The 14,687-nt window shown below is 31.9% G+C and overlaps 1 pseudogene; it reads left to right on the top strand.

Annotated features, from left to right (window-relative positions):
* The first annotated feature begins 7,322 nt into the window (after nt 1–7,322).
* Nucleotides 7,323–12,140, top strand: LOC149557146 (importin subunit alpha-1-like; annotated as a pseudogene).
* The last annotated feature ends 2,547 nt before the right edge of the window (nt 12,141–14,687 follow it).

Below are 14,687 nucleotides of genomic sequence, written 5' to 3'. Positions count from 1 at the left end.
ATTCTCTCTCCTAGTGTTTAGTATTATCACTACCAGGCTGCACATTCAGGAATTGCTATCTCATTTTGCATTTCATGCTTTAAAATCAAATCTCTCTACCTATTGCTACCTACTTCACTTATGTATCTTTGATGCCATGTGTTCCCAGATTGATCACACATTAGTCAAAGAGGGGAAAATGTAATCACCCAAAAATGGTCATCTAGACTATTAGCCCCCTTCTCATTATTTTGGCTAAATTATTTAATCATTTGCCTAGGCCAAAATTCTAAAAATCAACTTATTTTATTTTAATCTATAGTTTTCCTATAGTATCCTAATTCTATATTTGATTAAAATAACATGTCCCTCTTTTAATTAAATAAAAGACCCCATTCTTTTAACCCACTCAATGTGCCCATATAAATTCCTTCTTCTATTTATAATTTAAAAGAAAAGGCTTTTGTTTCACATTAAAAGTCAACTCCTTTTCATTGGGTTACTTGCTCTTACACATGGATCATACCAAAAGCCAACTCCCACCCTTGATTATACATTCCTTGATCTTGATCTCAACTGTTTGTCTACCTTTAAAAGAGAGAGCTCTCTCCTTCTCAAATGATCTCATTTTTCAATATTGTTATGCTATAGTTTTCTTAGGAGGTTTTCTTGAGATTTTTAATGGAGAATTTCCTACTTCTTATCTTATTCTCTCATCATCATCTTCATATTATCTTAGATACATTTGTAAATAGTTTAGCTTACTTTTACAATAGCTCAAATCACCTAGTTAATTAGTATGGCTTGGTAACATGGTCATATTGTTAGTATAGTTACATTGTGCATTACATTATAGCTTAGATCATTTCTTGCATTGTGATCTTCAGAACTCCTTTGGAAACTTGCATTATTGTTCTTGTCTTAGGAACCTCCCATTGCATGGTTTACTAGAAAGGGTTGCATCTCTAAGGCTCATTTGAGAGCTCATTTCATACTTTGGATAGGGAGCTCTAAGTTGGCATTCAAGTGTTCCAATTCGTGGGATATCTTAGATAGAAGGGCTTAGAGAAGTGCACTTTCTTGCATGAGATTCATTGTATCTTTCTTCATCAAATAGTTCTTCAACAATCTCTTCTTTGTATTGGGCATCATTTTTTTGTATTTGCATATCATTCCTTCTCTTCAAGGATTGTCTTAATATTTTCTTTATAGCCTTGACTTGTCCATATGCAACTTGAACATCAATCTTCTAGATCTGAATGATCTTTCCTAGTTTGTACGCTTCCATCTTCAAGATCTTTAACTCCCAAGTGGTTAGACTTTTTCTAAGAGTACACTTCTAAGATACCAATTGTTGGAAATCTAATAGGTAAAGTGTGATATTGAGAGGTGGGAGGGATATCATCACTACTCAGTCTCTACACTCTTATTCACCTCCAAAACTTTACATGTAATCAGAATCTTCACACACATGTGCCCATACAATTATGCATCAAACTAGCTAGGTAATAGATCCTCCTTAAATAGATGATTAGGTGAACCTTCTAGATCTAAATCAATAATCAAGGATCAATCATTTTTTCTCTTAATCCTTGCATTATTATGAGTGGTGAATTCCCTTACCTAGGGATTACTGATCTTTCTTTAAATGCACAATCACCTCCTTGATTACCTTCTCAATCTTCAAAAATACACTTTCAAATTGATAAAAAATTGTTAACATAAGATTTTGTGTCATTCCAAATAAATATGTTAAACTATGTTCTTGACACTTACATCACACTAACACTCAGTATAAATTGTCTCTTCATGTTGTCAATCAGCCTTAACTATACTCGACATGAATTGAATAACTCAACCTATATATCACTTGACATCAATTGATATCCCTAACAAACTTGGCATTCACTAGAGTACTCAATGACCATTAGCTTATTGGTTATGACTACTACTCGACACATTACTTGGAATATTTACAATTCTTCACTCCTTAGCTTGACCTATATAGGATGGCTTAGTCATAGTAATGACCTTACTTCTTCAGTATTGACATTTTACTTTCCATTATTTACCTCAACATTTGATGTTGGTGCTCGGTTCACATATAGTCCTTTCTCAGATGAATGACCTTATGACAATTGAAAGATATTCATCCAAAAAAAAAAATCCTCCAATTACTAGATCTTCCTCTGAGATGTGTCCTAGCATAATTTGCTAAAATGTGTCTATACTTTCCATAATATAGACAATTTATTTAAGTAATGTAATCCCAATTTATGCTATCACCTTGATTAGGTTCTTTTCTTAACCTTTAGGTGTCCAATTGTCTTGCCCTTGCAATAACCATTGAATTTAAGTTTATGGTTTGACTTACTAATATTTCTCCTATAAATATTTTTTGTATGGCCTAGTTTTCCACAGTGATAGCATGTAGGATTATTATTCTTTGGCCTTGTATTCACATTCCTTTGTTCTCTTTGATTTGATTATTCTCCTTTCTTAGCACCTGATTGGAACTTGGCATAGCCTAGTCAAGAAGTATCATGAGGCCTCCTTGGTGCATTCATCTAATCATTAAGAAATCTCATAGCCTCTTTAGGTGTATTCAACCTCTCAAAAAATTCCTTTTCAGCTTTCAACTTAGTTGTCAGTTTGTCATTCTCAAATATCAAACTTGTAATATCCAACTCTCTTCTTTCAATCTCATGATTTTCACTTAGTAACTAATAGAGCATATCAAATTGATTGTGTGTTAACTTCTACACTTTATTGATCATTTCATCATGTCTTGTAATTGTAGATGCTCAAAAATGGTTTGTGTCTATGGTTTCATCACTTCTTCATACTAACTCATCCCATTTTCTCACTGCACTAATTCTGATCTTTTGGCCAACTTGATTATATCTCAACAATATTAGTCATCATTTGTATCCCCTTTCACATCATTTTTACATCATTGGAATCATATCAAATCAACTCAGAATCACCCCAAATTTACCTAGAATTACCTAAAATCAACCATAATCAACTCAAAGCATGTTATACATCTTTAATCAATTATCATCTATCTTATCCTAGGTATTATTGTGGCTTTTAGTGCCTCAAACACCTATCAATCTAACAAACCTATCAATCTAACCTTAGTACTGTCATGGCTTTAATGCTAGGTCAAGCCATCATTCTTTTCATTTGATCATTGACATTGTCAAGTCCCTTGATGTTAGATCATGATATCATAAAACTATTTTTAAAAAATTGATAGTGTCCATCGATGTTATTATGATAAACCATATTAATCAATCTCAACACTAGTACATTTGACCCCATTTTTTGACCAAAATTTTTTACCATCTACTAAAATGTTGTAGATTGCTCAGAATATGCAAGGAAAAATATCTTCTTTTTTTAAATCCATGCCTGTGTTGGTCAAAATTTTGACCAACATGGGCTTCATATGTTAAAATTAAAAAAAAGTGGTAAAAACTCATTTCATTGTTGTTGAGGGTGAAAATGGAGGAGGGTTTCATAGGCTAGAGGAGGCAAAGGAAAAGGTTTTTGAGAAAGGGGCATCTTTGTATAGGGGGTGCGTGGAGATGGGTGTAGTGGTGGCAGTGCAATTCTTGCCAAGTCGCTTGCCATTTCTCACCTATTTCATTTTAGGAATCAGCAGGAGCACAATTTGAGCTCTCAATTGCACTAATTCATTCAAAAAATCTCCCTCAAATACATTGGTGCCCTCACTTTTACTTAAAATCCTCACAAACGTCAACTTTATTGTTGGATTGTACTTTTCTCAATCAAAAATTAAAATGCTAGCGATTTTTCCATCTGGGTGATTTTTTTAGGTTTTAAGGGTTTTCCAATGGGGAACCATCTAGTTATGAATATCTATGAGCCTACATCCCAGGGCCAAGGTGACACATACACCTTTCTAGAGTTTAATACGCAGGAAGATGATTTCGATTACCCAAAACTTAGAGAACTTAGACAGCCCATCAGGCCACCCATTTGAGCAGAAAAATCACAACCCACCAATGGAAATGATCTTATGGGAATTATCAATTCTAAACTTAATCTTGGCATTGATGTTTTGAATGATGGTAAGCTGAGGAATAGCCTTAACTAGGTGGGTATAGGGGTGGATGCCCTTGTAGGTAATATGAGAGGCCTTAATTTTGAGGATGTAGGGGCAAGGATGATGGCAATGATTATTCTAAGAGGAATACTCCTAAGAATGCCTATAAATATTATGGGATTCACAATCTGGCATGTATTATTCATTGTAATGTACCATCTTGCAGGAAGTGGTTATGCAACTCCAAGGGGAATACTTTGGGTTTTCACATTGTCAGTCACTTGGTAAGTGACTTATTTATCCTTTGCTAAACCAATCTGTATGTTGTTTATTTTCTCCTTGTTGAGCAGTTATATGTTTTCCTATAATTTTCATGCTAATCTATTATGGTTGTTCTTGTAAGCTCTTGCCAAGTAAATATGCATTTTCTTGTTTTCCTCTGCGAAGCAATTCCATATATGTTTATTTTCTGTGAGTTAACAATTTTGTTTTAACTTCAATTCTGTACATGTTTATTTTACCACTAATAAGCAATTATAATTTTTTAAATCATTTCTCATCCTACCTATTTATTGTGAAATTACCAATTCTTGTGTAAAGATGGAGTTTACAAAATGAGTACTTTTTTGGCATATCCTCATATTGGATACTAGAGATTGTGAACATAGATTTTGGCTAAGCCCACCCATGAATCAGTTGCCCTTAAGTTGTCCGCTAATTGACACCTTCTTACCAACCAATTCTTTATGGGAAAATCCTCATGGTTCAAAAACTCAAGACTCGTTGTTTGGAAACTCAAGATTTGAGCTTTACCACCTAGTGTGGCTTAAGTTGCATCCCATTACTGGCCTATTTCTATTTGTTCTAATTACCTTCCTTACTAACTGCTAAGCAATTTTGGTTTTGCTTATTTTCCCCCTACCAAGCAATTTCTCTAAAAAAAACTAGGCTCTTCCTATACCAAGTAATCCTGATTAATCTATTGACCCCCCTTACGAAGCAAATTTATTTCTACATACTTCCCTTACGAAGGGATTATGTTTTTGTGTATTTACTCCTTGTATAATAAATATAACCATTATGGCTTTACTCACATTTTGACTGCAAAGTAATACTTTTTAAGTCAATTTCTCCCTTACTAAGAGCTTCCATTATTAGTTGTTTCCACTCGCTAACCTTTTTTTGGTTTTTTAGGAAAATGGGGAAAGGTAACTAAATAATGGTGCTTGTGACAAGCCCTTCAATTCTATCATTTAGTACTTATTTCTTTCTAACTTACAAATACCTTCATTTTTTATATGTTTTCCATATAGAAAATATTGCCTTTTGTTGAAAAGCAAAATGTATATGTAGTTTTATGGGTTGTAGATCAACGAGATAGAAATTTGTTGTGTGAGACTACTCTTGTTCTTGTTGAGTATACTATATCTTGACATTAGATAATAAGCCCTTCAAGTTTTACCTAATTTTTCTATACTAAGTAGTAGTCATTTTTCTTAAGATAAAAGGTAAAGGTAGTTTTATGGGTGGCAGACGAGTAAGGTACAAGTTTGTTATGCGAGAGTGTTCTTTTCTTATATGCTCTTCCTTTAAATCATGTCATATTTTTTGATACCTAATTTGAAGTCCTTCCACAGTATGATTATGCCTTTTGGGAATTCTTTCTTTGCACTTCCATATGGTAATATACTGAAATTTGCTAGTGCATTTTTTCCCTTGAAGTGTCTACCATTTCATGAATTTTACCAATTATAGGGCTCCGTGAGTTCATATGAGGAAATGAGCCTCCAAGAAATTTTTCAAGTACCAAAGTCTAGGCCAAGATATAGACAGGGCCAATAATTGTACCTAATTTAGCAACTTTGGTAACCTTACCTAACACTCTTTTTGTCCTTGCTCTACCCTGTTGCCTTGATCTGCCTAAGTTACATATGTAGGGCACTGCAACTCTTCTCTGCATCATATCATAACTACAAGACATCCATTAGTCATCTCGAATTGGACAATTTTAATCGAAATCTTTTAGTCTTACATTGACTTTCTTTTTTATTGAGATAATTGCAATTTTTTACCAAGGTTGGACAGAAGTGTAAAGTGGAATAACTCAAACTTTCCTCGCTATTTTGTTACTATATTTTTTCCATTAGAGTCCCCAATTTACAACTCAAAGATTTGAAAAATTCTCCAAGGTGAGCACATCAAGAACAATTAAAGGTTCAACAAGAGAAGTATCTTGGAAATGAAAAACTAGATTGTTTTCAACAAATACAATCTGCATAATTAAAAAATCTAACCAAGTATCATGGGCATGTCAATAGCATCTGCACCATCCAAAGCTCTTGTTTTGGCATAGGCAGTAATAATGCTAGAAAAGGTTGTGTGATTTAGCTTTATACCTGCTAATTGCATTTTCTTGAATATAAACACACATGTTATATATGTTTTTAAACATATATACTTATATGTACATATATAATAAAAACTAACACCCTTATTTCAGGCACTAAGAAGGTATAACATCCTAATTTGTTTGCCCTACAAAATCCATGATACTAGTTCATATTTTTATAAATTTTCTCTTATTAATATTATTTTTTGTTAATTGATGTTTTTAAAAAAGTTGCTAATCATTTTGTTTCATAGAATGCTTCAATACTAGTTAAAGCCATTCCAAAAAAGAAGGATAACAACAGTTCTAAAGAATCTAATACTGAAGAATCTGAAGAGGACACTATGAAAAAGGTATAGAGGCATACTCTATTTGAAGTTGAGGCAATTCTAGATAGCATTATATTTCATTGTGCTTAATGTATTCTTTTTCTATATGCATTTAAAAAGGAATGTACTTTTTCTTTGAAGCACATAGTCTTGTGATCCTTTATGTATGCCTTTATGTGATACATGTTACATATTTGATATTTTTGCCATAAAATATGACTACAATCAAAGGTTGTCTATGCAAACATGAAGGATTTTCTCTACATCTAAATGGGCTCATTATTCATAAAGTTTCTTGATTTCTTATTACTTATTTGGTCCTTCTGCCAATTGCAATTCTCTAACAAAGATATCATAGTTTTCATTTAAGATTATTTAATATCCTCTTGAATTGTTAATAGAGCTTTTAAATACACTTCAATTATCTCTCTAAGGGAAAGTCTATTTAAATATTTTTGAATAGGGAACATAGCTTTTTAATACCTAGTTTCTTGACCTCAAATGTTCAATTATCCTATTAATTTGTTATGTATTCATAATAAAATAAAAGATGTCGTCAAGTAGTTAAGCTCTTGTTTAGGGTTTATGGTGTGCCTAAAATTTCTTTTTAAACTAAAATGCCACTTTTTTCTTGATGTTGTTTCTAATGAAGTCCATTCTCTGTGTGAGAATATTAACTGGTTTCTCTTGTATGAAATTCAAGTTGCTTGTTAATATATTTTGTATAACAATTTTATTGTATTTTGCATTTACAGAATGTTTTTTCCCAGTGAAAGCCCCCCCAAAGAAAGATACAATCTCTAAAGAATCAGATAGTGAAGAGTCTAAAGAGGATACTATAAAAAAGGTAGATTTCTTAATCTCTTTGCAATGAGGATAATGCTAATTAACATATGAGTTTTCTTCATGGTGTTTCTATCTTTGCATTTTCAAAAATCCTAGGTAGAATGCCATGTCTATTTAGCAGGCATTTGATGCTTTTGAAGATCACTCTCATAGTTGCATGCATTGAACTATTTGCATAGGTAGATTATTTGAGTTTGTTCATCAAGAGTGAACCATTTTGTTGTTCAAATACTTTTTGCTTTGTAATTCCTGATAGATATCAAAGCATTTATTTATGTGTGCTACTACTAGTTCAATTGTCAAAAAGTATTCTTGACAAATCTTATTTATTTACACAACTCCTTTTTTATTTTTTTCATGCATGAATACATGTTTTATTAAATAAATATTATTAAAAAATTAAGTATACTTTGCTAATTGTTTACAGTTAAGTTAGTTCCTCATTTGAAATGACTTTATGGGGTGTAGTTGAAATTGTTTTTTTTTAAATTGATTGGTATTTTCATTTTTGATGATATAAAACATGCAATTTAAGATATGTTAAATGTTTAGCTCTCATTATTGGTCATGTTCTATAACTTATTTGATGGTTTAGTTTTAAGAATGTTTTTCTCAAAAGATAGGTCACTTATTTATTAAAATATGTTTGTTTCTTATATGGGACATATACTTCTATGAGATGCTTCTTATGTGAAAACAATGTTAGTTTCCAAATGTGACAATTGGTTGGTTCAACTTATTTTCTATATTTCTGAATTATAGATGAAAATACTTGTGTTCAAGAAGTGTTTTAATTTTTTTTCAAATTTCAGAAACATGTTTCCAAACCCATTGCTAAATCTATATCCAAACAAGAAAGCTCCAATGAAGAAGAAACTTATGAGGATAGTGATGATGAACCTACACCCCAAAAATTAGAAGAAAAGGTATATTACAAACATGTGATAATACTAAATAGTATTGTAGTGCCAAAAAGATAGTTACAAGGTCATGAATATGGTAAATATTAGTGAATTAGAATGTGTAGTAACTTGAATTATGTTTATGTTAAACAAAGTATAGTTCATTGTCTTTGCACCAGAAAGAAAATTATGTAGAAGCATTTTAATATTTTTCTCAAATGTCAGAAACTTGTTTCCAAACCCATTGCTAAATCAGTATCAAAACAAGAAATCTCTAGTGATGAAAAAACTTCTGAGGATAGTGATGAAGAACCTGCACCCCAAAAATTGGAAGCTAAGGTATATTACTAAATAGTATTGTAGTGCTAGAAAGAGAGTTTGAGGTGATAATATTGGTAAACATCAATGAAATATGATGTGTAATGTTCAGTTATGCTTGTGATGATAAACTATAGCTATTATCTCTACACCAATTAAATTGATGATCTTGTTATACTATTCTAGCAATATTTTTTTCCCTTTTTGTGTATATACTGTAAATTGGTATTCTTGTATGGATTTCTATTGTTTCTCTTATTATAACAAAAAAAGGCTTTGTAGAATTGTTAATTTTTTTCAAATGTCAGAAACTTGGTTCAAAACCCATCGTTGAATTGATATCCAAACAAGAAAGCTCTAGTGAAGAAGAAACTTCCAAGGATAGTGATGAAGAACTTGCTCCCAAAAATTTGAAAGCTAAGGTATATTACATATAATGTGTAAAATATATTGAAGGACTACAAAGAGGCTTTGAGATTTAGAAAATGGTAAATATTAGAGAGTCAGGGTGTGAGTGGTGACTTGAGTTCTGATAATCTGTGAATAGAGATTATAGACTATAGTACATTGTGTTTTCATCAATTAGATTAATAAATCCTATTAGACTATTGTAGAAATAGTTATTTTTCTCTTCTGCATTCTGTTTTAATTTGTATTCACGTACAAGTAAACCTATAGCTAATGTTTATCAAACAAACAAAAAAATGGTAAGCAATATTTTTAATACATTTTATTGATTCTTTGTTTCTTATGGAAAATTTAAAATCTTGATGCACAAAATACACAAGGGAAAGCCCCTGCAAAGAATGAAGAGACTAGTTTTGAAGAGTCTGATAGTGAAGAATTTGAGAAATATATTAATCAAAAGTAGCAGTTGAACTGGTTTCTTGAAGATGCTTCCTTCTAGTTTTTCTACTAGTTTCAGAGCAGGAGTTGCAATTTATAGGACAAGCTATGCAAACATTTAGGAATGAGGATAGATTCATATATAATTTTATTAATTATAAAATTGTTAGTCCATTATTTAGAAAAGCTCATGAAGTAATGTATTCATGTGCTATATTATTATCAGTATCACAAAGGTATATTTTTTGAAGGGTTAAGTGATATACTCTAGACACATCAAAAAATAAGTTAGAAAACAAGCCTTGATGTTGAATGATTATGTAGGTGGAGGCTACACTATTAATGAAAGAGTTAAATGCTCTTGTGAACAATATCTTTGATGTACAGTTCTAGTGATTCAAAATAATCAATTTTTTCTAACATCTCTAATTGATGTCTAAGTTAAACGGTAAAAGAATGACAATGCTCAATAGGGAATCTCTCAAGGATTTAATGGAAGTCTTGAAGTTGACCTGCATCTCCAACACTTGTAGGGAATGACTCATAGATTTAGTGGTGTCACTACCTGTAAGATAATTCCCCAATTCCTAAGAAGGGATGGGGTTGGACATATTGCCCCAGTTCCATGACTAATCCCATAAAAGACCTGACTTTGATTGCTCTCTTTATATTGTTTCTACTTGTATTTGTTTTTTGTTTTCCACATTCTAATGAATCATTGGATGTGATTTTTTACATGCAAAGAGTTGAAAATTATCCGTACTAATTCAATAATATCATGTTTTGAGTATTTGTTTCCAATAATGTTTGACTACTGATATTTAGTGGAATTTAATGTAAATGTGATGTCTTTTTAGAAACGCAAAGTTCTACCAACTCAAGTGGCTGGTGACTCTCCCAAATGTAGAGATCTAGTTCTTTCTCATGGCGTTCTCATGCCACTTCTTGCTCAGTTGACTGAGCAAGTATTTCTGCCAAGGAAAACCACAACCAACATTTGAGCAAGTATGTCAATTTACCCACATTTTTTCTAAAAAACTAAGTTTTATATTGTTGTTTGTGTCATGCACTTGTTGAATTATGTTTTCCCCCATACAAAGCCAACTCTACCTGCACCACAGTGACTTATTCACTCAAATGATGAAGAAGTTCTAACAGATGCTTTTTGGACTCTTTCTTATCTCTTTGATGGTACAAATGATAAAATTTAAGCTCTGATTGAGGCTGGTGTCTTCTGTAGGCTTGTTGAGCTCCTAATGTAAGTGTAGATCATTTTTTGGTAATGATAGATAGGTGTTATCATTCTTATTTCTTTTTGAAAGGTGCCATAAATAATGGTTAATCCTTTTTGGCTTGATTTGTATTGTTAATAGATGTTTTTAATGTGCACTATAGCTTTGTTTTGGATTTTTATAAAAAAATGCATGCATGCTTCAGTCACCTCTCTCCATTCATCATTATCCCAGCTCTCCAAACAATGGGTAATATTGTAACTGGTGATGATTTATAGACTTGGGTATACATGTTCATATCATTATTTTTTGTTAGATTTATGTACTAATAATTAGTTGTTATACAAGTGTATGCTAGTGTCATTGGACTAATTTCATTTACTTCTATTATGTTTTTTTCGTGTAAATTTAGTACATAATAAAAAACCAAGCACTTCCTTGCCTTTTAGCATTGTTAACCCATAATCATAAGAAGAGTATCAAGAAGGAAGCTTGTTGGACCATTTCAAACATAACTACTAGCAACAAAGAACAGATTCAGGTCTTTCAATTTATTATCTAGAGTATAGAGGCATAAATGTAGAATGGTGTGAAACTAAGATATTTGAAGGCCTTCTTTATACTAACTAATATATTCATTTTCAAGTTGTGATTGATGCAAACATCATTCCTCCCCTAGTTCAACTCCTTCAAACTACTGAGTTTGATATTAAAAAGAAAGCAGCATGGGCCATATCAAATGCTACTTCTGGTGGTACACATGAACAAATTAAGTATGTATTTTATTTTTTGATAGCTCACAATAAAATTGTGAATCTAAATTGGTGTGGGAGATATTAGCATAATTGAATGGGCATAATAATAATAATGATGTACTAGAATCATTAATTATATGTTCAAATTTTCATTCTCTTGCATTTAACCTTCAATGCCTACTTTGATTATAATCAAGGATTCATAAAGCCTCTATGTGACCTTTTAGTCTATCCAGATCCAAGGATTATAACTATTTGTCTTGAAGGACTAGAGAACATATTGAAAGTTGGAGAAGAAGAGAAGGACCTTGGTAATACAGGAGGTGTGAATTTATATGCTCAATATATTGATGATGCTAAAGGACTTCGAAAGATTGAGAACTTGCAAAGTCATGATAACAATGAGATTTATGAGAAAGCTATAACAATATTAGAAACATATTGGCTAGAAGATGAAGAAGATGATTAAGCATTACCTATTGGAACTGAGGTTTCTCAGCCAACTTTAAATTTTGGGGCTAATCAACCAATAGTGCCATCTGGTGGATTTAACTTTGGTTGATCAACTTTTCTTTCTTTTTTTCAATCTGATATTTGTTATTGTGAAAGCCTCTTTGTTTGCATATTTTTAAATATTAGTTGTTCCTTATTTTTAGGGATTTGAGCTACTACAACACAGAGTGGGGGGTTATGCATTGGGTGTGAAGGATGGTTGTTTCTAATATCTCTTATGTATATGTTGGAGTCCATCATTATGAGAAAGATGCTTGGTTTTTCGATGGTTCTGGTGACAGGCTATTTCTGTTGGTATGTCAATCTGACAATGCTAACCAAATCATGTAGACATGAGCTCCTTGGAAATAATGAGTCAGTGGGTCAGCATTTTTTGGTTTGGTAGTATAGTTCTCATGTTGTACTATGGTCTCTATCCATAAGGCTATGTCAAAGCTGCAATAATTAGAAAAATGGACTATCTAAGCCACCATTTGTTCTTTATAGCTCTGTAATAGAGCTTTATGTTGTCTGTGTCATGTACTATGTGCTCTTGGCATTTGGACACAAGTCTCAAGGTCATACTAATGCATGTTATGTATGCATTGTATTCATTTAATAGCAAGAAAAAATGACATTGTTTTCTTGAGCATGACAGTGGGTTTACAGGTAAGGATTCTGAAAAGAGACACTTGTAAACTAAGAACTCTTGACACTTGTATTATTACTAAACATAGTGTATGTCTATGTTTTGATTTTTGGTTTTTATGTGTGTGCAAATGGGTCTAATTATTGTATGTATATGTATATGGATGTATCCATAGACTTGGTTTTTTTGTAAGGATTTTTCCTTGTATCATTTGATGTTCTGGCAATTGGCTAGCTTGTTTGTTTAGGTATTTAAATTCTTAGACTTCATGAAATTATTTTCCCTCTACTTATTTGATTAATTGATTGGTTATTGATATATGCATGTATGTGGGAACTATTCGGGTAGGCATCAATGCATGGTTGTTGCATCCAACTAGATTTTTGTAGGATTGCCCCTCATCCACGAATATTTGTAGTTGTCTAAAATGCAACTAGCCCTATACTTTGGGTATTGGAATTCTTTTTGTGTGGATGTTGGGTGATTATTGTAATTTGTGTGTATCCATCAATAACATCAATTTGGTTTATGTAAGGATTATGTCTCATCCTCTAATATCATAGTTCTAGAAAAGTGAATTATTAATATAAGTATTTGACATTCTAGTTTCAATGTATATATATTCATGTTACATTTATTTTATTGGCAATTGTAACATAATGGTTGCTGATATATGTATCAATGGGATGATTATTATCTCAATAGGTTGCTAATAGGTTGATTGCAATGATTTGGATTCCATTAGGCATTCTATAAAATAGTTCACATGCCTTACCTATGATTTGACATTTTGCATGCATCATGCACTCTCTCATCTAGCTGATGATGGATTACAGAGAGTGATCTAAAAAAATGATGCAAAATGTCAAAACATAGGCAAGGCATGTGAACTATTTTATGGAATGCCTAAAAAAAATTTGACCAATGCTTGGCAGTTTTCTACCAAGCATTGGTCAAAATTTCAATCAATGCTGGCAGTTTTCTACCAAGCATTGTTCAAAAATTTCAACCAAGGCTGTAAATTTTCCACCAAGCATTGGTTGAAATTTCAACCAATGTTGTGCAGTTTTCTACTAGCATTGGTCAAAATTTTGACCAACACTTGGCAGAAATTGTGTTGGCAATTTTGAAAGTTTGCGACCATCGTATTGGACAAAATTTTGACCAACCAGTAAGTTGGTCAAAATTTCAATGAGAAAAATTATGACAAATTGGTTGGTCCAAATTTTGACCAATAATGGTCAAAAAATGAGCCCAAATGTACTAGTGTGCAATCATGTAGCATTTATGATATTGGTTAAATGTTGTGTGTCCTTAATTCATGTCATGTGTCCTTTGCATGTTATCAATTTCACTCAATCAATCCATTTGACCATGGCTTAAGTGTATCCATCATCATCCCAGTCGATCTACATAATCATCACATTTTCATCAAAGGATACTGTCGCATTTATTAATCAAATTGGCCAATCATCTACTAATTTTCTCTATAGGATTAAATAACCCATAATTTAATCATATATCTTCCCCATCATTTTCATCTCACATTTTCTAATTATTCTTCATTATTAAAATTCTCAATTAATTTATATTCATTAATTTAATTATTTGTCTATGCAAACTATGGAAATTCACAATTTCCTAAGTCATATTTTCCACCATTAATTTCCATTCCTAATTTATATTTGTGTGGATATATGGATTTTTAATTTAGATATTCCACATAATATTGACATAATCTTGATTGACATCATCATGACACATGGGCATCTTACATCATGGATTTTATCCTTACACTTGGCTAAGATATGTCATAATCCACATATTTGTATTCCCTTACGCACATCTATATTTGACTTCTATTGTCATAGATTC

This window comes from Cupressus sempervirens, chromosome 5, assembly GCF_028749045.1.
Source record: "Cupressus sempervirens isolate cs-2001-9-10 chromosome 5, ASM2874904v1, whole genome shotgun sequence".
Classification (NCBI taxonomy): domain Eukaryota; kingdom Viridiplantae; phylum Streptophyta; class Pinopsida; order Cupressales; family Cupressaceae; genus Cupressus; species Cupressus sempervirens.
This window is presented reverse-complemented; position numbering and strand designations above follow the sequence as displayed.